We start from the raw sequence: 23003 nt of genomic DNA, 5'->3' as shown, positions 1-23003 counted from the left end.
TGTTTGGCACTCGTCAAAGGGCGGCTCTCGGCAAAGGGAAGTGTGTAGTATGTTCTTCTTCACCGCTTCTTGCCTACAAGTCAGGTGTTACCCATAGTTGGATCGTGAGAAACCATCCAAGCCCAAAACAACAACATGACACAAAGCCGTATGCAGTACAACGCTCACACATTGTACCACCTCGCTAACTGAAGGAGGACGAGCGACTCGACGAGCTATAAAAAAGCGTCAGATTTCTTTACATGTCATATATTTATGAGTTTAATATCTGGTATATGGACCATATTGATAGTCGAATGATTGTTGTATTATTGATTAACAAGACCAACAATATATAGACTAGGCTCCAATCGGTTCATAGAAACAGTGCCCGGTAGAGATGGACGGTGATCACCTGATTAGTACCTTCTAAGTATAGCCATGCACTAGAGATGGAAGGTGATCACCGTGCCATGCACATATACAATAATGGTGGCATGCAATAGTAAAACAAGGAAGATGATCAATCTAAATATAGTAATCCAACACCCCCCCCCCCCCCCCCCCCCCGCAGTCTGAACGTGGTCAGCCACCTGGAAGAATGTTCAGACTGGACCTGAATTCTATGAACACCGATGAAGGCAATCCCTTGGTGAAGATATCAGCATACTGAGAGGTAGTAGGAACATGCAATACTCGAACAGCACCGGCCGCAACGCGCTCACGGACGAAGTGTAGATCGATCTCAATGTGCTTCGTACGCTGGTGATTTACTGGGTTCGAGGAAAGATAGACTGCACTAACATTGTCACAGAAAATAACAGTGGCGTGCTTCAGGGGAGAATGCATTTCCTGAAGGAGCTGACGGAGCCAGGTAGCCTCAGCAACGGCATTGGCCACTGCACGATACTCTGCTTCAGCACTTGAACGGGAAACAGTAGGCTGACGCTTGGATGACCAAGAGATGAGGTTATCACCAAGAAAAACAGCATACCCAGAGGTCGAACGACGGGTGTCAGGACAACCGGCCCAATCAGCATCAGAGTAGGCAACCAAAGCAGAAACATCTGTGGGGCGAAGATGTAAGCCATGATCCAATGTCCCATGCAGATAGCGAAGAATATGTTTGATCAACGTATAATGTGGTTCCCCAGGATCATGCATGTGTAAACAAACTTGCTGAACAACATAGGAAATGTCAGGCCGAGTGAAAGTGATATATTGCAGTGCGCCAGCAAGACCCCGATAGTGAGTCGGATCATCAACCGGTGGCCCGTCAGTACCAGAAAGCTTGTCATTCGTGTCGACAGGAGTAGAACATGGCTTACAGTCTATCATACCTGCACGTTCAAGAACTTCAAGAATATACTGTCGCTGAGAAAGATGAAATCCATTGGGCTCGCGAGTCACCGTGAGACCTAGAAAATGGTGCAAAGGGCCGAGATCTGTCATAGAGAATTCTTGCTGTAGAGCTGTAATCACCCACTGTAGCAGAGAGGCTAAAGATGTTGTCAGCACAATATCATCCACATAGAGAAGTAAATAAATTGTGTCATGGCCATGTTGATATATAAACAAGGAAGTGTCAGATTTGGCACTCACAAAGCCAAAAGAGAGAATGTGAGTGGCAAAACGACTGTACGAGGCACGTGGAGCTTGTTTCAACCCATACAGAGACTTGTTCAGACGACAGACATGATCAGGCCGAGAGCTATCAACGAAACCAGCAGGCTATATACAATAGACAGTCTCATCAAGGGTGCCATGCAAGAAAGCATTCTTCACATCGAGCTGATGGACAGGCCAACGATGGAAGAGAGCCACTGTGAGTACTGTACGAATGGTAGCAGGTTTGACAACCGGACTGACAGTCTCATCAAAATCAATTCCAGGATGTTGAGTGAAACCACGAAGAACCCAGCGAGCCTTGTACCGCTCTAGTGAACCATCAGAGCGAAACTTGTGCCGATAAACCCATTTGCCAGTCACAATATTAGCACCCGAGGGACGAGGAACCAAGTCCCAGGTGTTATTCTTCTGAAGTGCAGAAAATTCCTCAGACATAGCGGCTCTCCAATTTTGATCGGCCAATGCTCCTCGGTAGGATTTGGGCACGGGAGACAAAGGAGCAACATGCAGATCAAGCAGTACCTTTGGTTGACGAAAGCCCCGTTTGCCACGCGTTAGCATGCTGTGGTCATTGGCTAGAGGCTGAGTGGTGACCGCATTTGGAGGCGCCGGCCGCTCAACAAGTGGCGTCGAACCGCTCAGAGGTGGCATGGTCTCAGGCAGGCTCATGCTCCCTGAAGGAGCACCGGTGGTGCAGCCCGCACCAGACACCGAAGAGGCGGTGCGCTCAGACGCACTCCCAGTGCGGTCCGCAGAAGTGGGCGAGGCCGAGGAAGTCGCATGGGGAGCACCGACCACCCGCGCGGACGTTGAGGCCGAAATTAGTGTAGCACCGCTAGCAGCACCAGGATACGCAGTGGTGGTCGCGTCTGAGACCACCCCCGCGGACGTCGAGGCCGGAGGCAGCGTGGCACCGCTGGCAGCAACCTGGGGCAAGGAGCCAACAGGGGCAGCGGTGCGAGGAGCCATGGTACCTGAAACATGTGAGACACCAGGAAAAATAACAGGAGCAGCATCCAACTCCGAGAGAAAGTCAAAGTCAGAGGAAGGAGGCGAAGAGACTTCAGAAAAGGGAAATGAGGTCTCATCAAAAATGACATGACACGAGATGATAATTCTATTGGTAGAAAGATCAAGACAGCGATACCCTTTATGTTCGGAGGGATAGCCGAGGAAGACACAGGCAGCGGAGCGCGGGGCTAACTTGTGTGTAGCGGTGGAGGAAAGGTTGGGGTAACAGCCACAACCAAAGACACGAAGATGGTCATAGGAGGGTTGGGTTTTGAATAGGACAAAGAAAGGTGTGGCCGAGGCCAAGGTTTTAGTGGGATGGCGATTGAGAAGATAGGTGGCAGTATGAAGAGCCTCAACCCAGTACGACGGAGGCATGTTGGCTTGGAATAGAAGAGAGCGAAGGATATTATTAGTCGTGCGAATGATGCGCTCGGCCTTGCCATTTTGTGGCGAGGTATGGGGGCAAGACATGCGGAGAGTGACACCATGTGTGGCAAAGAACGTGCGGGAGGAGGAGTTATCAAACTCACGACCATTATCGCACTGGACGCTTTTAATGGTGACACCAAACTGGGTGGAGACATAGGCAAAAAATTGAGTGAGAGTAGAAAATGTGTCAGACTTGAGACGCAAGGGGAAGGTCCAGAGAAAGTGAGAGCAATCATCAAGAATGACTAAATAATATTTGTAGCCAGAAATACTAGGAACAGGGGATGTCCAAAGATCACAATGGATTAAATCAAAATTATTGATTGCTCGCGAACTGGAGGTGGGAAAGGGGAGACGTACATGACGACCTAATTGACAAGCATGGCACAAGTGTTCGGAATCACTCTTATTGCAAGAAATAGCACATGAAGACACGAGACTAGACAAGGCCTCATGACCGAGATGTCCAAGACGCCGATGCCAAAGAGTGGATGAAGAGACGCCGACAGTGAGTGCTAAGGGCTGAAAAACCGATGATAGAAGCGGGTATAGCAGACCGAAACTATTGCACCTGACGATCACGTTCCGGGTTTTGAGGTCCTTCACAAAAAGCCAGAGGGATCAAATTCAACAGAGCATTTATTGTCAATAGTAAACTGTCGAACGGAAATGAGATTTTTAATGAGGTGAGGAGAAACAAGAACATTATTTAAATGAAGAGGACCACATATGGCAGGAAGGGTGGCAGAGCCGGTGTGAGTGACAGGTAAAAGAGAACCATTTCCAACGACAATATTGAACGGAGTAGAAAAAGAAGGAAGCTGCGAGGTGCAAAGATTACCGGAGTTGGATGTCATGTGAGTTTCAGCGCCTGTATCCATATACCATTCATTTGTTGGCGGTGGCTGAAGCGTCATCGTGTTGAAATTTGCAGCCAACATGTTGGCGTCCCAGGAGAAGGCGCCAGGATGTTGCAGCCATCCTGGTGGTGGCGGGTTGGCGCCGATGAAGCCTGGTGGAGCCGGCTGGGATGGCCCAGGCGGGGACGCCAGGAGGCCTGGTGAAGCAGCTGTCGGAGGCGGCCCAGGTAGCACGGATGGGCCGGCATAGAAATTCTGCGGAGGTGGGCCAGGTGCACGCGGCGGGACGCCTGGTGGTCCTGGCGGGCCGGCCCAATACGCCTGGAAAGTGCCAAATGCAGGTTGCTAGGGTGTGGGCCGTGGCGGCTGGCCAGCCCAAGTCGCGGTAGGGGGCACGAAACCAGGACCGTGACCTCCAGAGGTTTTCTTGCCGCTGCCGCCACGCCTTGTCTGCTTGCGTCCACCGCTGCCGGGTCCGCCGCTGTTGTGCGGAGAAGGAGGGGCCGAGGCAGCTAAGGCCTGAGGCGGCTGGGCAGACTTGGCAGCCATGTTGATTTCGGCGAGGCGAAGATCGGACTTGACTTCGGCGAACGTCGGGAACGGACGTTGACGCTGGATCAGCGCGCCGAGGTAGGAGAACCTGTCGTTGAGGCCCCGAATGACGTTGAGCACCAACGTACGGTCGCGAACGGGTTCGCCGAGATCCGCAAGCTGGTCAGCCATGGACTTGAGCCGGTGGCAGTAGTCGGAGATGGACAGACCGCCTTGGACGAAGGTGCGGAACTCGGCGTCGAGGAGAAGAGCGCGACTCTCCTTGTTCCCAATGAATTGCTGCTCGAGACCGAGCCACACGCGACGAGCAGTGGGAGGGCCATCGTCCCGGTTCTGATACCATGATAGTCGAATGATTGTTGTATTATTGATTAACAAGACCAACAATATATAGACTAGGCTCCAACCGGTTCATAGAAACAGTGCCCGATAGAGATGGACAGTGATCACCTGATTAGTACCTTCTAAGTATAGCCGGCCATGCACTAAAGATGGAAGGTGATCACCGTGCCATGCACGTATACAATAATGGTGGCATGCAATAGTAAAACAAGGAAGATGATCAATCTAAATATAGTAATCCAACACATATGTTCACTTAGATTGTAAATTTATTTTTATGGATATTTTTTGTGGAAGGGTTTATCATACTGGTTTAGTGAACTCTCGTGTGTCGCTTAGTCGTTACACTATTGGTTAGATTTGACCCACGCGAACCAATACTATCAAATATGAGTGTGTGTCATTGGGCATCGTACAAGTTTATTTGAACGAGAAGGTGATCGCTCGTTCGGTTGACTTCACTAAATTTGTATAGTTTTGATGATTTCTAGGTCCAATCCATCGAATGGACCCTAAATCTGCGTGGCATAGTAGCTAGGAGCATTCATTGATCAGACCTCCGTTCATCTCTGACCTACCGATCCTAGTAGCCTCCTCCATGGATCCGCCGGGCTCCAACCAAGATGGAGTCGTAAACATGACAAGGGCAATGCAGGCTCTGTCCCCTTGGCTAAAGCACCCAAGGGCGACGATCACCAAGGTGGAAGGTCTGGTGCTAGCGGCCGCTGCGCTGCTGCTTCTCCAGCTCTTCTTCGGCATCTACAAGCGGCGGTGTCGCAACTCCTTCCTCAGTACTGTCCTGCGGGCGCTTTCCAAACTTATGGAGGCTCTTATCATCTACACCCTTGGTACGATGCAGTCCTCCCCGATCAAGAACTCGTCGTATCCCATCTGGGCTGTTTTTCTCGTCATGGCTTCGGCGGGCACCACCGCCGTACAGCACTATGATTTCTGTGACGGCTTCTACAGCAAGTACATGGAGGGTGGACTCGACCTAATTAAGTACGGCTTCTACATGATCATGTTCAACCTGCTCATTGATCCAAATAATTATACCTTGAAGACAGCCCTGGGCCTGAAGCGGCATCTCAACAAATCCAGAGCAAGTTCAAGATGTGTCGGCGCACTCTTTTATATCGCTTTAGTGACAAAAGTCCTTGGATCCTGTGGTCTAGCACTTGTGGGATACACCATGCAGAAGAGGAGTCCTTTCATCCCAACCAAGATCCGTCGTCGCACACAGGCCGCAGGCGCAGAGGCAGAGACGGAGGAGGGAGCTGCAAATAACGGTACGAGTGACGACTCTGACCCACAGAGCATGAAGAGCTACGAGTATGAAGTCTGCCGCCGTCTGTGTGGAAGTGGACTCGTTACCATCGACCAGATATGGGATCGTCTGGATGGCAGCTCAGCTTCTCTGAAAGACCTGTGCCTGTCCTGTGCCTTGTTTCAGCAGCTCAAGCGAAGGCACTTCTTTGGGCGAGTCCGTCCCAAGACCAGCTCTGCAAGAAAAGACCATGACTTTGTATTCAAGAAGCTGCTGCCCTCTGAAGGGGATTTCAGAAGAGCGTTCAGGATTATCGAGGCAGAGCTGGGTTTCTGCTACGATTTCTTCTTCACAAAGTACTACTATACCTTCGTAGGGACGCATCTGCTACCGCTGTCACTCGTTACGGCTTTTTTAGTAAAGATCGTTCTACTCTTAACCGTTGGAGTGTTTGCCGTCAGGAACTCACTGGTACTTGAGACGCCAAATCCGATCATAGAAGTACACATCTCAAGAGGTGACTACATCATCAGTCTACTGCTTCTGGGTGTAGCCCTCACAGTGGAGCTGGTGAATGCAGCATTTTATCTGGCATCGGATTGGGCCCAGGTATCACTAGCCACCAGCATGCATGTCAAGAAAAAACAGCGGTGCGCATCCATCTTTGGAGAAGTCATCGCTTTCCTTAGAAGGGTTACGTTTTCTGGACAGCTGATGAGAAACAGGATGAATTCCCAGCATTCAGTGATGGTCGGACTCGGACAGAGACAGCACGATCCAGTGGAGGTCTCTGATGCAGTGAAGAGAGCTGTTGCTAGATCGCTCATATCAACTTATGGCGGCAACCCAACCAACGACGTCGGAGAAACATCGATATGGCAGGAGGACCACAGGTATTCTTGGGCACTCAAGGGCCTCTCTCAGCTGGAAGTCTTGTTAATTTGGCACGTCGCCACTGAGTACTGTGATATTTCTGCTGCTCCTAGTCCTAGTCCTAGTAATCGATGCAGTGAGCACCAAGGCTTTACAGCTAATCTGTCTGCATACTGTGCCCACTTGTTTGAAAATGCGCTAGGACTGCTTCGAAACCACAGAAGAGATAGGATTACACGTCGAGAGGATCACCGAGGCGTTGCGGTTCATTTGTCTAGATATTGTGCGTACTTGATTGGATCTGTCCCAGAACTGCTTCCGTATCATCAAGCCGATATAGCACAGTTGGCACATATGGTTGTGGAAGAACGCACAGAGCTTTTCAGATTGGATTCTACAACTAACATTTACGACGAGATGAAGGATTTACAAGGGACCGGAGAGGAAGACGACCCCCGGAAGATCTTCCAGAAAGGCATCAAGCTCGGTAAGCAGCTGGGGAGGATGGAGGATGGTGATCACTGGGAGGTGTTGCAAGATTTCTGGGCCAAGACAACCATCCATGCCGCTAAGTCGCACTACACCACCAAGCAACACATGCAGCACCTTGAAAGCGGCGGGGAGTTCCTCACGCACATCTGGGCTCTGCTCGCTCATGCAGGCATTCTCAACCTGAATGTGGGCAATGAGGATCACGAGGACCAGGCTAATCTAGGCTCTGGACCCTCAGCTGTTGTATGATAGATTGGAGAGTCAATGGCGGAACAGCTTTCGCTGCTTCCTTTTTTCTTACAAGTTTATTATTATTAGTTTCTGATTTCCATTCGATCGGTATTTTTTCTTTCCAAGATGGTATTGTTTGTGCACGGGCTTTTATCTTATTTTGTTGTATGAATAATAATGGATATTGTGTAACCCTAAGCCTTAGTGGCTTTCCCTCAGCAACGTGTATGTAAGCATGCCAGAATAAATCTCTTTGTCATGTGTGCTTGCTCTGATTTGCTCCTTTTACTCTTTTATATCATCTTGAGTTATATATAACAATGTACTTTTGATGCTACTCTAAGCTTCATTCTCCAACCAATAGTTCCTTACTTGCACAAGTAGGCTCTGATTGAATATCATATTTATCTAGCTATATTTGCCTACGCGTAAGGGTGGTAATGGATTGTGATCCATATGGTTCTTCACAAAATGTCAAGGCCCTAAATAAATTATAGTTCAAAAATGACTAGAAATAAAGCCCGATCCTAATCCGACTTGATCCTTAAATCTTACAGTGCAAAATTTACAGCCCATTGTCAGCCCTACCTACGCGACATCGTCGGGCATCAAGAGACACTAACGCTCGAAGTTCTAAACGTTTGAAGTTGAGTTTTTGCAAGTAGCCTATTAACCCCCCCCCCTCTTGGTGTACCATATCCTTACAGCTCTGCATGGCGCGGATGACTGGGGCATGTGCAGTGCGTGCACACGTCATCTGTGTTGCCATAGTGGTGTAGTGGTGCCACGCCTAGAATGACTAGCCCTAACAACTAGCACATGGAGCATTGTGGCCACACAGTCACGCCTATTTCGTCGAACAGATGCAACACGACTTCTGTCTCCACCAACTCCGTGACCGGGCGTTGTATGGGAAGTGCAGACACATGGCGCGCCTGGAGCCTACCAGGGGTGCTAGGTCCCAAGGCCACGTGGCGCACATGGTTTCTAACTTAGTCAGTGGAGAGGGCAGAAGTCACAGGCCTTCCAAAGGGCCGCTGGCTCGGTGCAACATGGTACTTGTCGTTCGTGCAGTGTGGCACGAGTCGTCTACACAACACTGGCACACGTCGTTCGTGCCACCACAATGGTGCACTGGTGATACGCCTAGAATGATTGGCCCTTACAACTAGCGCATGGGCACATTGTGGACACAATTGTGCCTATTTTGTTACACAAGCACATCGCACGAGCCCCGACCACAAGGGGGCCAAGGACCCGAGCGTCTCTAGCTTGATCTCTAGCTCACCAGACTCCAACCACGAAGGGTTTGGGACCTGATAGTCGCCTAGAGGGGGGTGAATAGGGCGAAACTGAAATTTACAAATATAAACACAACTACAAGCCGGGTTAGCGTTAGAAATATAAACGAGTCCGCGAGAGAGAGGGCAAAACAAATCGCAAACAAAAAGAGTGTGACACGCGGATTTGTTTTACCGAGGTTCGGTTCTCGCAAACCTACTCCCCGTTGAGGAGGCCACTAAGGCCGGGTCTCTTTCAACCCTTCCCTCTCTCAAACGGTCCCTCGGACCGAGTGAGCTTTTCTTCTTCTCAATCAAATGGGAACAAAACTTCCCCGCAAGGGCCACCACACAATTGGTGCCTCTTGCCTTGGTTACAATTGAGTTTTGATCACAAGAACAAGTGAGAAAGAAAGAAAGCGATCCAAGCGCAAGAGCTCAAAAGAACACGGCAAATCTCTCTCGCTAGTCACCAAAGGCTTGAGTGGAATTGGAGAGGATTTTATCTCTTTGGAGTGTCTAGAATGGAATGCTAGAGCTCTTGTAGTAGTTGGGAAGTGGAAAACTTGGATGCAATGAATGGTGGGGTGGTTGGGGTATTTATAGCCCCAACCACCAAAAGTGGCCGTTGGGAGACTGTCTGCTCGATGGCGCACCGGACAGTCCGGTGCACACCGGACAGTCCGGTGCCCCCTGCCACGTCATCACTGCCGTTGGATTCTGACCGTTGGAGCTTCTGACATGTGGGCCCGCCTGGGTGTCCGGTGCACACCGGACAGGTACTGTTTGCTGTCCGGTGTGCCAGTATGGGCGCGCCTGACTTCTGCGCGCGCAGAGCGCGCATTAAATGCGCGGCAGAGAGCCGTTGGCGCGGAGATAGCCGTTGCTCCGGAGTCGCACCGGACAGTCCGGTGCACACCGGACAGTCCGGTGAATTTTAGCGGACTAGCCGTTGGAGTTTCCCGAAGCTGGCGAGTTCCTGAGGCCGCTTCTCCATGGCGCACCGGACACTGTCCGGTGTACACCGGACAGTCCGGTGAATTATAGCGCGAGTGCCTCTGGAAATTCCCGAAGGTGGCGAGTTTGCGTTGGAGTCCTCTGGTGCACCGGACATGTCCGGTGGTGCACCGGACACTGTCCGGTGGCACACCGGACAGTCCGGTGCGCCAGACCAGAGGTGCCTTCGGTTGGCCCTTTGCTCCTTTGTTGAATCCAACTTTTGGTCTTTTTATTAGCTGAGTGTGAACCTTTTACACCTGTATAATCTATACACTTGAGTAAACTAGTTAGTCCAATTATTTGTGTTGGGCAATTCAACCACCAGAATTATTTAGGAACTAGGTGTAAGCCTAATTCCCTTTCAATCTCCCCCTTTTTGGTGATTGATGCCAACACAAACCAAAGCAAATATAGAAGTGCATAATTGAACCAGTTTGCATAATGTAAGTGCAAAGGTTGCTTGGAATTGAGCCAATATAAATACTTACAAGATATGCATGGATTGTTTCTTCCTTATATAATATTTTGGACCACGCTTGCACCACATGTTTTGTTTTTGCAAAATTCTTTTTTAAATTCTTTTCAAAGTTCTTTTGCAAATAGTCAAAGGTAAATGAATAAGAGTTGCAAAGCATTTTCAAGATTTGAAATTTTCTCCCCCTGTTACAAATGCTTTTCCTTTGACTAAACAAGACTCCCCCTAAAAGAGATCCTCCTCTTAGTGTTCAAGAGGGTTTTGATGATTGAAATACTATTTTCTCCCCCTTTTTAACTCAAAAAGATACCAATTGAAAAATACTCTTGGAAAACACTAATTTTTTTTTAAATGGGTGGTGGTGCGGTCCTTTTGCTTTGGGCTTCATACTTTCTCCCCCTTTGGCATGAATCGCCAAAAACGGAATCATTAGAGCCCTCGAAGTATTTTCTCCTCCTTTGGTCATAAAGTAAATGAATGAAGAGTATACCAAAGTTGGAGAGATGCTCGGAGTGACGGCGAAGGAAGAGTAGTGGAGTGGAGTGGAAGCCTTTGTCTTCGCCGAAGACTCCAATTCCCTTTCAATATACCTATGACTTGGTTTGAAATATACTTGAAACCACATTAGTCATAGTACATAAAAGAGATATGATCAAAGGTATACTTGTGTGCTATGTGTGCAAACTAGCAAAAGAAATTTCTAGAATCAAGAATATTGAGCTCATGCCTAAGTTTGGTAAAAGTTTGTTCGTCAAGAGGCTTGGTAAAGATATCGGCTAATTGATCTTTAGTGTTAATGTATGAAATCTCGATATCCCCCTTTTGTTGGTGATCCCTAAGAAAATGATACCGAATGGCTATGTGTTTAGTGCGGCTATGCTCGACAGGATTGTCGGCCATTTTAATTGCACTCTCATTATCACATAGCAAAGGGATTTTGGTTAATTTGTAACCGTAGTCCCGCAGGGTTTGCCTCATCCAAAGTAATTGCGCGCAACAATGGCCTGCGGCAATATACTCGGCTTCGGCGGTAGAAAGAGCGACCGAATTTTGCTTCTTTGAAGCCCATGACACCAAGGATCTTCCCAAGAACTGGCAAGTCCCCGATGTGCTCTTCCTATTAATCTTACACCCCGTCCAATCGGCATCGGAATAACCAATCAAATCAAATGTGGATCCCCGAGGGTACCAAAGCCCAAACTTAGGTGTATAAGCCAAATATCTCAAGATTCGTTTTACGGCCGTAAGGTGTGATTCCTTAGGGTCGGCTTGGAATCTTGCACACATGCAAACGGAAAGCATAATGTCCGGTCGAGATGCACATAAATAAAGCAATGAACCAATCATCGACCGGTATACCTTTTGATCTACGGACTTACCTCCCGTGTCGAGGTCGAGATGCCCATTGGTTCCCATGGGTGTCTTGATGGGCTTGGCATCCTTCATTCCAAACTTGCTTAGGATGTCTTGAGTATACTTCATTTGGCAAATGAAGGTGCCCTCTTGGAGTTGCTTGACTTGAAATCCTAGAAAATACTTCAACTCCCCCATCATAGACATCTCGAATTTCTGTGTCATAATCCTACTAAACTCTTCACATGTAGACTCGTTAGTAGACCCAAATATAATATCATCAACATAAATTTGGCATACAAACAAGTCATTTTCAAGAGTTTTAGTAAAGAGTGTAGGATCGGCTTTTCCGACTTTGAAGCCATTAGCAATAAGAAAATCTCTAAGGCATTCATACCATGCTCTTGGGGCTTGCTTGAGCCCATAAAGCGCCTTAGAGAGCTTATAGACATGGTTAGGATACTCACTGTCTTCAAAGCCGGGAGGTTGCTCAACATAGACCTCCTCCTTGATTGGTCCATTGAGGAAGGCACTTTTCACGTCCATTTGATAAAGCTTAAAGCCATGGTAAGTAGCATAGGCTAATAATATGCGAATTGACTCAAGTCTAGCTACGGGTGCATAGGTTTCACCAAAATCCAAACCTTCGACTTGGGAGTATCCCTTGCCCACAAGTCGTGCTTTGTTCCTTGTCACCACACCATGCTCATCTTGCTTGTTGCGGAAGACCCATTTGGTTCCTACAACATTTTGATTAGGACGTGGAACTAAATGCCATACCTCATTCCTTGTGAAATTGTTGAGCTCCTCTTGCATCGCCATCACCCAATCCGCATCTTGGAGTGCTTCCTCTACCCTGTGTGGCTCAATAGAGGAAACAAAGGAGTAATGTTCACAAAAATGTGCAACCCGAGATCGAGTAGTTACCCCCTTATGAATGTCGCCAAGGATGGTGTCGACGGGGTGATCTCGTTGGATTGCTTGGTGGACTCTTGGGTGTGGCGGTCTTGGTTGTTCATCCTCCTTGTCTTCATCATTTGCATCTCCCCCTTGATCGTTGCCATCATTTTGAGGTGGCTCATCTTCTTGATCTTCTTGTTCATTATCTTGAGCCTCATCCTCAATTTGAGTTGGTGGAGATGCTTGCATGGAGGAGGATGGTTGATCTTGTGCATGTGGAGGCTCTTCAGATTCCTTAGGACACACATCCCCAATGGACATGTTCCTTAGCGCTATGCATGGAGCCTGTTCTTCACCTATCTCATCAAGATCAACTTGCTCCACTTGAGAGCCGTTAGTTTCGTCAAACACAACGTCACAAGAAACTTCAACAAGTCCTGAGGACTTGTTAAAGACTCTATATGCCCTTGTGTTTGAGTCATAACCTAGTAAAAAGCCTTCTACAGTTTTAGGTGCAAATTTAGATTTTCTACCTCTCTTAACAAGAATAAAGCATTTGCTACCAAAAACTCTAAAATATGAAACATTGGGCTTTTTACCGGTTAGGAGTTCATAGGATGTCTTCTTGAGGATTCGGTGAAGATATAACCGATTGATGGCGTAGCAGGCGGTGTTGACCGCCTCGGCCCAAAACCGGTCCGGTGTCTTGTACTCATCAAGCATGGTTCTTGCCATGTCCAATAGAGTTCGATTCTTCCTCTCCACTACACCATTTTGTTGTGGAGTGTAGGGAGAAGAGAACTCATGCTTGATGCCCTCCTCCTCAAGAAAGCCTTCTATTTGAGAGTTCTTGAACTCCGTCCCGTTGTCGCTTCTAATTTTCTTGATCCTTAAGCCGAACTCATTTTGAGCCCGTCTCAAGAATCCCTTTAAGGTCTCTTGGGTTTGAGATTTTTCCTGCAAAAAGAACACCCAAGTGAAGCGAGAATAATCATCCACAATAACTAGACAGTACTTACTCCCGCCGATGCTTATGTAAGCGATCGGGCCGAATAAATCCATGTGTAGGAGCTCCAGTGGCCTGTCACTAGTCATGATGTTCTTGTGTGGATGATGAGTCCCAACTTGCTTCCCGGCTTGGCACGCGCTACAAATCCTGTCTTTCTCAAAATGAACATTGGTTAGTCCTAAAATGTGTTCCCCCTTTAGAAGCTTATGAAGATTCTTCATTCCAACATGGGCTAGTCGGCGGTGCCAGAGCCAACCCAAGTTAGTCTTAGCAACTAAGCAAGTGTCGAGTTCAGCTCTATCAAAATCTACCAAGTATAGCTGACCCTCTAACACTCCCTTAAATGCTATTGAATCATCACTTCTTCTAAAGACAGTAACACCTATATCAGTAAATAGACAGTTGTAGCCCATTTGACATAATTGGGATACGGAAAGCAAATTGTAATCTAATGAATCAACAAGAAAAACATTTGAAATGGAATGGTCAGGAGATATAGCAATTTTACCCAAACCTTTGACCAAACCTTGATTTCCATCCCCGAATGTGATGGCTCTTTGGGGATCCTGGTTTTTCTCATATGAGGAGAACATCCTTTTCTCCCCTGTCATGTGGTTTGTGCACCCGCTGTCGAGTATCCAACTTGAGCCCCCGGATGCATAAACCTACAAAACAATTTTAGTTCTTGATTTTAGGTACCCAAACGGTTTTGGGTCCTTTGGCATTAGAAACAAGAACTTTGGGTACCCAAACACAAGTCTTTGAACCCTTGTGTTTGCCCCCAACAAATTTGGCAACTACCTTGCCGGATTTGCTAGTAAGCACATAAGAAGCATCAAAAGTTTTAAAAGAAATAGCATGATCATTTGATGCATTAGGAGTTTTCTTTCTAGGCAACTTGGCATGGGTTGGTTGCCTAGAGCTAGATGTCTCACCCTTATACATAAAAGCATGGTTAGGGCCAGAGTGAGACTTCCTAGAATGAGTTCTCCTAATTTTGTCCTCGGGATAACCGGCAGGGTATAAAATGTAACCCTCGTTATCCTGAGGCATGGGAGCCTTGCCCTTAACAAAGTTTGACAATCTTTTAGGAGGGGCGCTAATTTTGACATTGTCTCCCCTTTGGAAGCCAATGCCATCTTTAATGCCAGGGCGTCTCCCATTATAAAGCATGCTACGAGCAAATTTAAATTTCTCATTTTCTAAGTTGTGCTCGGCAATTTTAGCATCTAGTTTTGCTATATGATCATTTTGTTGTTTAATTAAAGCCATATGATCATGAATAGCATTAATATCAACATTTCTACATCTAGTACAGATAGATACATGCTCAACAATAGATGTAGAGGGTTTGCAAGATGTTAATTCCACAACCTTAGCATGCAACATATCATTTTTAGTTCTAAGGTCGGAAATTGTAACATTGCAAACATCTAGTTCTTTAGCCTTAGTAATCAATTTTTTATTTTCTACTCTAAGGCTAGCAAGAGATACATTCAATTCATCAATCTTAGCAAACAAATCAACATTATCATCTCTAAGATTGGGAATTGAAGCATCACAAACATGAGAATCAACCTTAGCATTTAAACTAGCATTTTCATTCCTAAGGTTGTCAATAATCTCACGGCAAGTGCTTAGCTCACTAGACAATTTTTCACATTTTTCAATTTGTAGAGCGTAAGCATTTTTAACCTTAACATGTTTTTTGTTTTCCTTGATTAGGAAGTCCTCTTGGGAGTCCAAGAGATCATCCTTCTCATGGATGGCACTAATTAGTTCATTTAATTTCTCTTTTTGTTCCATGTTAAGGTTGGCAAAAAGAGTATGCAAATTATCTTCCTCACCACTAGCATTATCATCACTAGAAGATTCATATTTAGTGGAGGATTTGGATTTAACCTTCTTTTTGCCGTCCTTTGCCATGAGGCACTTGTGGCCGACGTTGGGGAAGAGGAGTCCCTTGGTGACGGCGATATTGGCGGCGTCCTCGTCGTCGGAGGAGTCGCTAGAGCTTTCGTCGGAGTCCCACTCCCGACAAACATGAGCATCGCCGCCCTTCTTCTTGTAGTACCTCTTCTTCTCCTTTCTCCTCCCCTTCTTGTCGTCACCTCGGTCACTGTCACTAGATATAGGACATTTAGCAATAAAATGACCGGGCTTACCACACTTGTAGCAAACCTTCTTGGAGCGGGACTTGTAGTCCTTCCCCCTCCTTTGCTTGAGGATTTGGCGGAAGCTCTTGATGACGAGCGCCATTTCCTCATTGTCGAGCTTGGAGGCGTCTATTGGTTGTCGACTTGGTGTAGACTCCTCCTTCTCCTCCGTTGCCTTGAATGCAACGGGTTGAGCTTCGGATGTGGTGGCATCATCAAGCTCGTTAATCTTCCTCGAGCCTTCGATCATGCACTCAAAACTTACAAAATTCCCGATAACTTCCTCGGGGGTCATTTTAGTATATCTAGGATTACCACGAATTAATTGAACTTGAGTAGGGTTAAGGAAAATAAGAGATCTTAGAATAACCTTAACCACCTCGTGGTCATCCCACTTTGCGCTCCCGAGGTTGCGCACTTGGTTCACCAAGGTCTTGAGCCGATTGTACATGTGTTGTGGCTCCTCCCCTTTGCGAAGCCGGAATCGACCGAGCTCCCCCTCAATCGTTTCCCGCTTGGTGATCTTGGTGAGTTCATCACCTTCGTGCGCGGTCTTGAGTAAGTCCCAAATCTCCTTTGCGTTCTTTAACCCTTGAACTTTGTTATACTCCTCTCTACTCAAAGAGGCTAGGAGTATTGTCGTTGCTTGAGAGTTGAAGTGCTCGATTTGGGCCACCTCATCCTCATCATAGCCCTCATCCCCTACGGACGGTACCTGCGCACCAAACTCAACAACATCCCATATACTTTTGTGGAGTGAGGTTAGATGAAATCGCATTAAATCACTCCACCTAGCATAATCTTCACCATCAAAAGTTGGTGGTTTGCCTAATGGGACGGAAAGTAAAGGTGCATGTTTAGAAATGCGAGGGTAGTGTAGGGGGATCTTACTAAACTTCTTACGCTCTTGGTGTTTAGAAGTTACGGAGGGTGCATCGGAGTCGGAGGTTGATGTTGATGAAGTGTCGGTCTCGTAGTAGACCACCTTCCTCATCCTCTTTTGCTTGTCCCCATTCCGACGCGGCTTGTGGGAAGAAGATTTTTCTTTCTTTTCTTTGTGGTGAGAAGAAGATTTCTTCTCCTTCCCTTTGTTGGAGGAGATCTTCTTCTTCTCCTTCCTCTTGGTGCGGGACTCTTCCGATGAAGTGCTCCCGTGGCTTGTAGTGGGCTTTTCGCCGGTCTCCATCTCCTTCTTGGCGTGATCTCCCGACATCACTTCGAGCGGTTAGGCTCTAATGAAGCACCGGGCTCTGATACCAATTGATAGTCGCCTAGAGGGGGGGTGAATAGGGCGAAACTGAAATTTACAAATATAAACACAACTACAAGCCGGGTTAGCGTTAGAAATATAAACGAGTCCGCGAGAGAGAGGGCAAAACAAATCGCAAACAAAAAGAGTGTGACACGCGGATTTGTTTTACCGAGGTTCGGTTCTCGCAAACCTACTCCCCGTTGAGGAGGCCACTAAGGCCGGGTCTCTTTCAACCCTTCCCTCTCTCAAACGGTCCCTCGGACCGAGTGAGCTTTTCTTCTTCTCAATCAAATGGGAACAAAACTTCCCCGCAAGGGCCACCACACAATTGGTGCCTCTTGCCATGGTTACAATTGAGTTTTGATCACAAGAACAAGTGAGAAAGAAAGAAAGCGATCCAAGCGCAAGAGCTCAAAAGAACACGGCAAATCTCTCTCGCTAGTCACCAAAGGCTTGAGTGGAATTGGAGAGGATTTGATCTCTTTGGAGTGTCTAGAATTGAATGCTAGAGCTCTTGTAGTAGTTGGGAAGTGGAAAACTTGGATGCAATGAATGGTGGGGTGGTTGGGGTATTTATAGCCCCAACCACCAAAAGTGGCCGTTGGGAGACTGTCTGCTCGATGGCGCACCGGACAGTCCGGTGCCCCTGCCACGTCATCACTGCCGTTGGATTCTGACCGTTGGAGCTTCTGACATGTGGGCCCGCCTGGGTGTCCGGTGCACACCGGACAGGTACTGTTTGCTGTCCGGTGTGCCAGTATGGGCGCGCCTGACTTCTGCGCGCGCAGAGCGCGCATTAAATGCGCGGCAGAGAGCCGTTGGCGCGGAGATAGCCGTTGCTCCGGAGTCGCACCGGACAGTCCGGTGCACACCGGACAGTCCGGTGAATTTTAGCAGACTAGCCGTTGGAGTTTCCCGAAGCTGGCGAGTTCCTGAGGCCGCTTCTCCATGGCGCACCGGACACTGTCCGGTGTACACCGGACAGTCCGGTGAATTATAGCGCGAGTGCCTCTGGAAATTCCCGAAGGTGGCGAGTTTGCGTTGGAGTCCTCTGGTGCACCGGACATGTCCGGTGGTGCACCGGACACTGTCCGGTGGCACACCGGACAGTCCGGTGCGCCAGACCAGAGGTGCCTTCGGTTGGCCCTTTGCTCCTTTGTTGAATCCAACTTTTGGTCTTTTTATTAGCTGAGTGTGAACCTTTTACACCTGTATAATCTATACACTTGAGTAAACTAGTTAGTCCAATTATTTGTGTTGGGCAATTCAACCACCAGAATTATTTAGGAACTAGGTGTAAGCCTAATTCCCTTTCAGGACCCCTCCGCTTCCGATTTGAACACCTTGCCCGACTCTAAGGGAGAGGGGGACGGAGGCCTCACTCTCCTAGCTAGGGCCAAGTATATGTGGCTTGCCGGGAGCCGTCCTAGCCAGAGACGTCAAGAGCCCTCCTGCCTAGGGACACCGGGGGGCTAGGGGACACGTGGCATCCCGACCCCCATAATGACATGGGTTCGCCGGAGCCCGAGGCGTGTGGCGCTCCTGGGCCCTGCACTATAGTTGGGGGAGTAGGTGAACAAAGGAGGCCTCCTTGGAGCCCGAAGCCCTTAGTGGGAGCCTGAGGACACATGACACTACCAGACCCTACCATTGGTTGGGGGGCAAGGGCACAAGGTGTAGCTAGACCCCGCCAATGGGTTGACGAGGGTGGTCACAAGATTGGTGCCTAACAAATGTGTGTGAGTCAAAAAAGGCCACCTCAAGAAACTATCTCTATCTCCATGTTCAATGATCCCTCCATGTCACATGACTTAGAATATGAGGTACTAGCTTTCCTTCTCCTTTTGAATCTAGTCTAAAATCAAGCCTGGTAGCCCAACAACGGGTGCATGCGCATCCCACAAGTCGAGCACACGAGAGATCACCCGTGTCCGGCAATGCATCGCTCTAGATCAATATTTTAAATGTCCGATTAAGGCCCTTAGCGGCAAGTTTTTGGGTCAGCTACAAAGGCTATAGCCGACTATAGCTGCAAGCTAAACCATTTACCGGTTTTAGAAAAAGTCCATGACATACCTTCATAGATAGAGCATAAACTCAAACTTTCGAATGTTGAATATCTGAATATGATAATTCAAACCCGATAGTTCAAATAATGTTTGATAACAAATCAACATGCATGCAAATTCAACACAATTATGAAGAGCTTGTTGTAGTTGTTATAAATGAATACGACACAAAAGGGATCAATCACAGAGAAGACACAGATTTAACGTGGAAAACCCCTCTAAAGCGAAGGGGAAAAACCACGGGCGTCGGCTAGGAACTTCTCAATATTTTCGGGTGGTTACAGATCGCATGAGATTTACAATTGAGATAATTATCTTCTGCGGCTTACAAAGATATTTATAGAGGTGAAACCCTAAAACGAGTAGGGAAACGCTCCGGCCCAAGCCTCCTGGCGACGGGCTTCCGCTTCGCTCGTCAACTTGGTCGCCTACTTCTGAATTTGGATCACAAATTCAACAGTAGTTTGTTTTGGACATCAATGTTTCAAGGGAAATTTGGATCCATACCATTAAAAGATCACCACTTTGGATCCATACCATTACTATCTCACTTACATGTGGGTCCACATGAGTTAATGACATGTGGAGTCCATGGTATATATCTAAAGTTTGGATCTTTTAATGGTATAGATCCAATTGTTCCATGTTTCAAAGAGGTTCATCTCAGTAAAAGGCTAACAGGTTTAGCAACACTAAATCCAGCTAATATTGCGTGTTTAGCAGGCTAAATAAGACTATTAGCGCGGCTAATTTTGATTAGCGCTGTGCGGACCTCCCTAAAGGCTATAGCCGGCTAAATATCCGCAATAGTCCGGCTATTTAAAACACTGCTCCAGATCCTCTCGTCGCAGCACTCCCCTCGGAGCTCTCCGTGCACCTGGACCCTCCGTGCTTCTTGCCGGCTTTCCGAAATGGACGCGATGCACAGCCTTCCAAAGTATCTGGTAGACTGTGGCTTCAGTTTTCTGCTGGAAGTAATCTACCGCCCTCGGCAGCACGATCTCTTTCGGCTACTCCAGGGTCACGCCGGTGTGCTCACGGTGCTGTTCTCCCCCGTGGATGGCCACCATTGTAGAAGCTGTATCCCGTGGTAGCATGCTTTCCGAGGAACCATGGGGACTGAAGAGGAGTCCAGCTTTCAGGTTCTGGTAATCGCTAATCGCGCAGAGGATGTCTGCGTTGACACGACAGAGAGGTCCGGTGTTCACTGTGCTCGGACGACAGTGAGACCTGGCACTGCAGATTCACTTCAACAACTGAATCCAGAGCGGCATCCGCCATGCCTCGGTTATGCTGACCATGCTGCTTGCAGCATAACGGGTCTATTGTTTTTTGTGCCAGTGACCAGCAATCATACGGCACCCATGAGAAGTCCCATCCCGTGTAGGCGGCTGAGTGAGAGTTCTTTCCTGATGGTGTCAGCTGCGTGCTGAAAATGAGCGGGGAACAGCCGCGAGCACTCCAACCATGTCTCTGCTCTCTGAGAGCTGCAGTATCACACTGAAGAAGAAGCTCTCCTCCACCTCCAGTGTGTCTCTGTCTTTCTTCATAAACGCCAGGCAGGCTTCTGTCCCATGCTCGTCCGTAACGAAAGGGCGCCACGCCAGTATAGCAGAAACGAGCGGCGCTCATCCCCGCGAACGATTCTGTGCCGCAGCTCCTCGCCCGGGAAGAGGTGCCTGATGAAAGAGCCGAACGGCGTGTGACGGCGGCGCGGCGTGCCGCCGTGCTCTATGAATGTCAGGAACTCACCAGCGCGCTGTCTGCGAACCACTCGAACCTTCTGACGGCGGATCTGCTGGAGCCAGGATTTACAATTTGAGACTGAAATTTCCGAAATTTCCTTGATTTCGGTGGGGTCCGAAAAATATTTGTTTCGAAATTGACACTTTTTAATATAAATTATATCATTTTTTGTTTTAAAAAGTAATATATTTGATTTTGAACTAAATTTCGGAAATTTCCTATGCTGGGGTCGAAATTTTTTCTTTTCCAAAACTGTAAACGCAGCGGCCAAAAGCGGAGGAAACAAAGGATTTGGTGGCGTGCTGACTGTGTCCTGGACAAGCACAGAGCTCACCATCGTCCAGAAAGTACATTCCACAAAGAGTATTGTATCGTCTGCGTATTGGAGGATGGAAAGACCATCGTCCAGAAAGTTGCCTTCTTACTACTGAAGAATTAGATTGGCGGAATTTTATGCGTAACAGGCTGGCGGCCCTTCTCAAAGAAGAAGAATTAAAATGGTATCAAAGAGCGAAAACGAAAGGTTTGTTGGAGGGTGATGCAAACACCAAGTTTTTCCATTTAGTGGCAAATGGAAAACATAGGAAAACAAGGATCTTCAAATTACATGACGGGGATAAGGAAATTTCGGGTGATGTTGCGCTTAAGCAGCATATTACCTCATATTATAAATCCTTGTTTGGCAGCACCGAAGATCCAACGATCACTTTGGACAGTTCCAGAGTAGAAGACATTCCTCAAATCTCCTCGGAGGAAAACGACTTGCTGACGGCAGAATTTACTATGGAGGAGGTTAAGGCGGCTATCTTCCAAATGGAACAAAACAAGGCGCCTGGGCCGGATGGGTTTCCGGCTGAATTTTATCAATTTTTTTGGGAAGAAATTAAGGACGATTTGATGGCTTTATTCAGAGAATTTGGTCTAGGTTGCCTTCCGATGCATAGCTTGAATTTTGGCACGATTATTCTGTTGCCAAAGTCAAATGATGCGTCCCGGATAGAGCAATATAGACCAATTTGTCTGCTGAATGTTAGCTTTAAAATTTTTACCAAGACGGTTATGAATAGGCTAATGACAGTGGCCCACAAGGTTATTAGCCCTACCCAGACTGCTTTTCTTCCCGGTCGTAATATCATGGAAGGTGTTGTGATTCTTCATGAGACCTTACACGAATTACATCGTAAGAAGCAAAATGGGGTAGTGTTTAAGATTGATTTTGAGAAAGCCTACGACAAAGTACGGTGGTCTTTTGTTAGACAAACTTTGCTGATGAAAGGTTTCTCGAACAAGTGGTGTGATTGGATTGAGGCCTTCACCCAAAGAGGTCACGTGAACATAAAGATTAATGACCAGCTCACAAATAACTTTCAAACAAAGAAAGGTCTAAGACAAGGCGACCCGTTATCTCCAGTCCTGTTTAATGTCATTGTTGACATGCTGGTTACTCTTATCAACCGTGCCAAGAGAGAGGGGCATATTGAGGGAGTTATCCCTCACCTGTTGGACGATGGTCTTTCCATCCTCCAATACGCAGACGATACAATACTCTTTATGGATCATGATCTTGACAAAGCTCGAAATCTCAAACTCATTTTATGTGCGTTTGAGCAACTGTCCGGTCTCAAGATAAACTTTCATAAGAGCGAGATCTTCTGTTTCGGGGATGCCAAAGAACATGAGCAGGCCTATTCAGACCTTTTCGGTTGTAAAGCGGGGGCGTACCCCTTCAGATATTTGGGGATTCCTATGCACTTCAGAAAACTTAGGAATGCAGAGTGGAATAGTGTTATAGAGAGAATAGAAAAGAAACTGAGTAGCTGGAAAGGAAAGCATCTCTCGGTGGGAGGACGCTTAGTCCTTATTAACTCGGTTCTTTCTAGTCTCCCGGTATACATGTTATCTTTCTTTGAAATACCCCGTAAGGTTCTGGAAAAGATTGACTTTCTTAGATCTCGTTTTTACTGGCAATCAGAGGATGAAAAGAAAAAGTATAGGTTGGCAAAGTGGAGCGTCCTCTGCCAACCAAAAGAGGTAGGTGGGATCGGGACTAAGAATATTGATTCCCAGAATAAGTGTTTGTTAGTTAAGTGGTTGTT

Source organism: Zea mays, chromosome 7 (genome assembly GCF_902167145.1).
Source record: "Zea mays cultivar B73 chromosome 7, Zm-B73-REFERENCE-NAM-5.0, whole genome shotgun sequence".
NCBI classification, from domain to species: domain Eukaryota; kingdom Viridiplantae; phylum Streptophyta; class Magnoliopsida; order Poales; family Poaceae; genus Zea; species Zea mays.
This window is presented reverse-complemented; position numbering follows the sequence as displayed.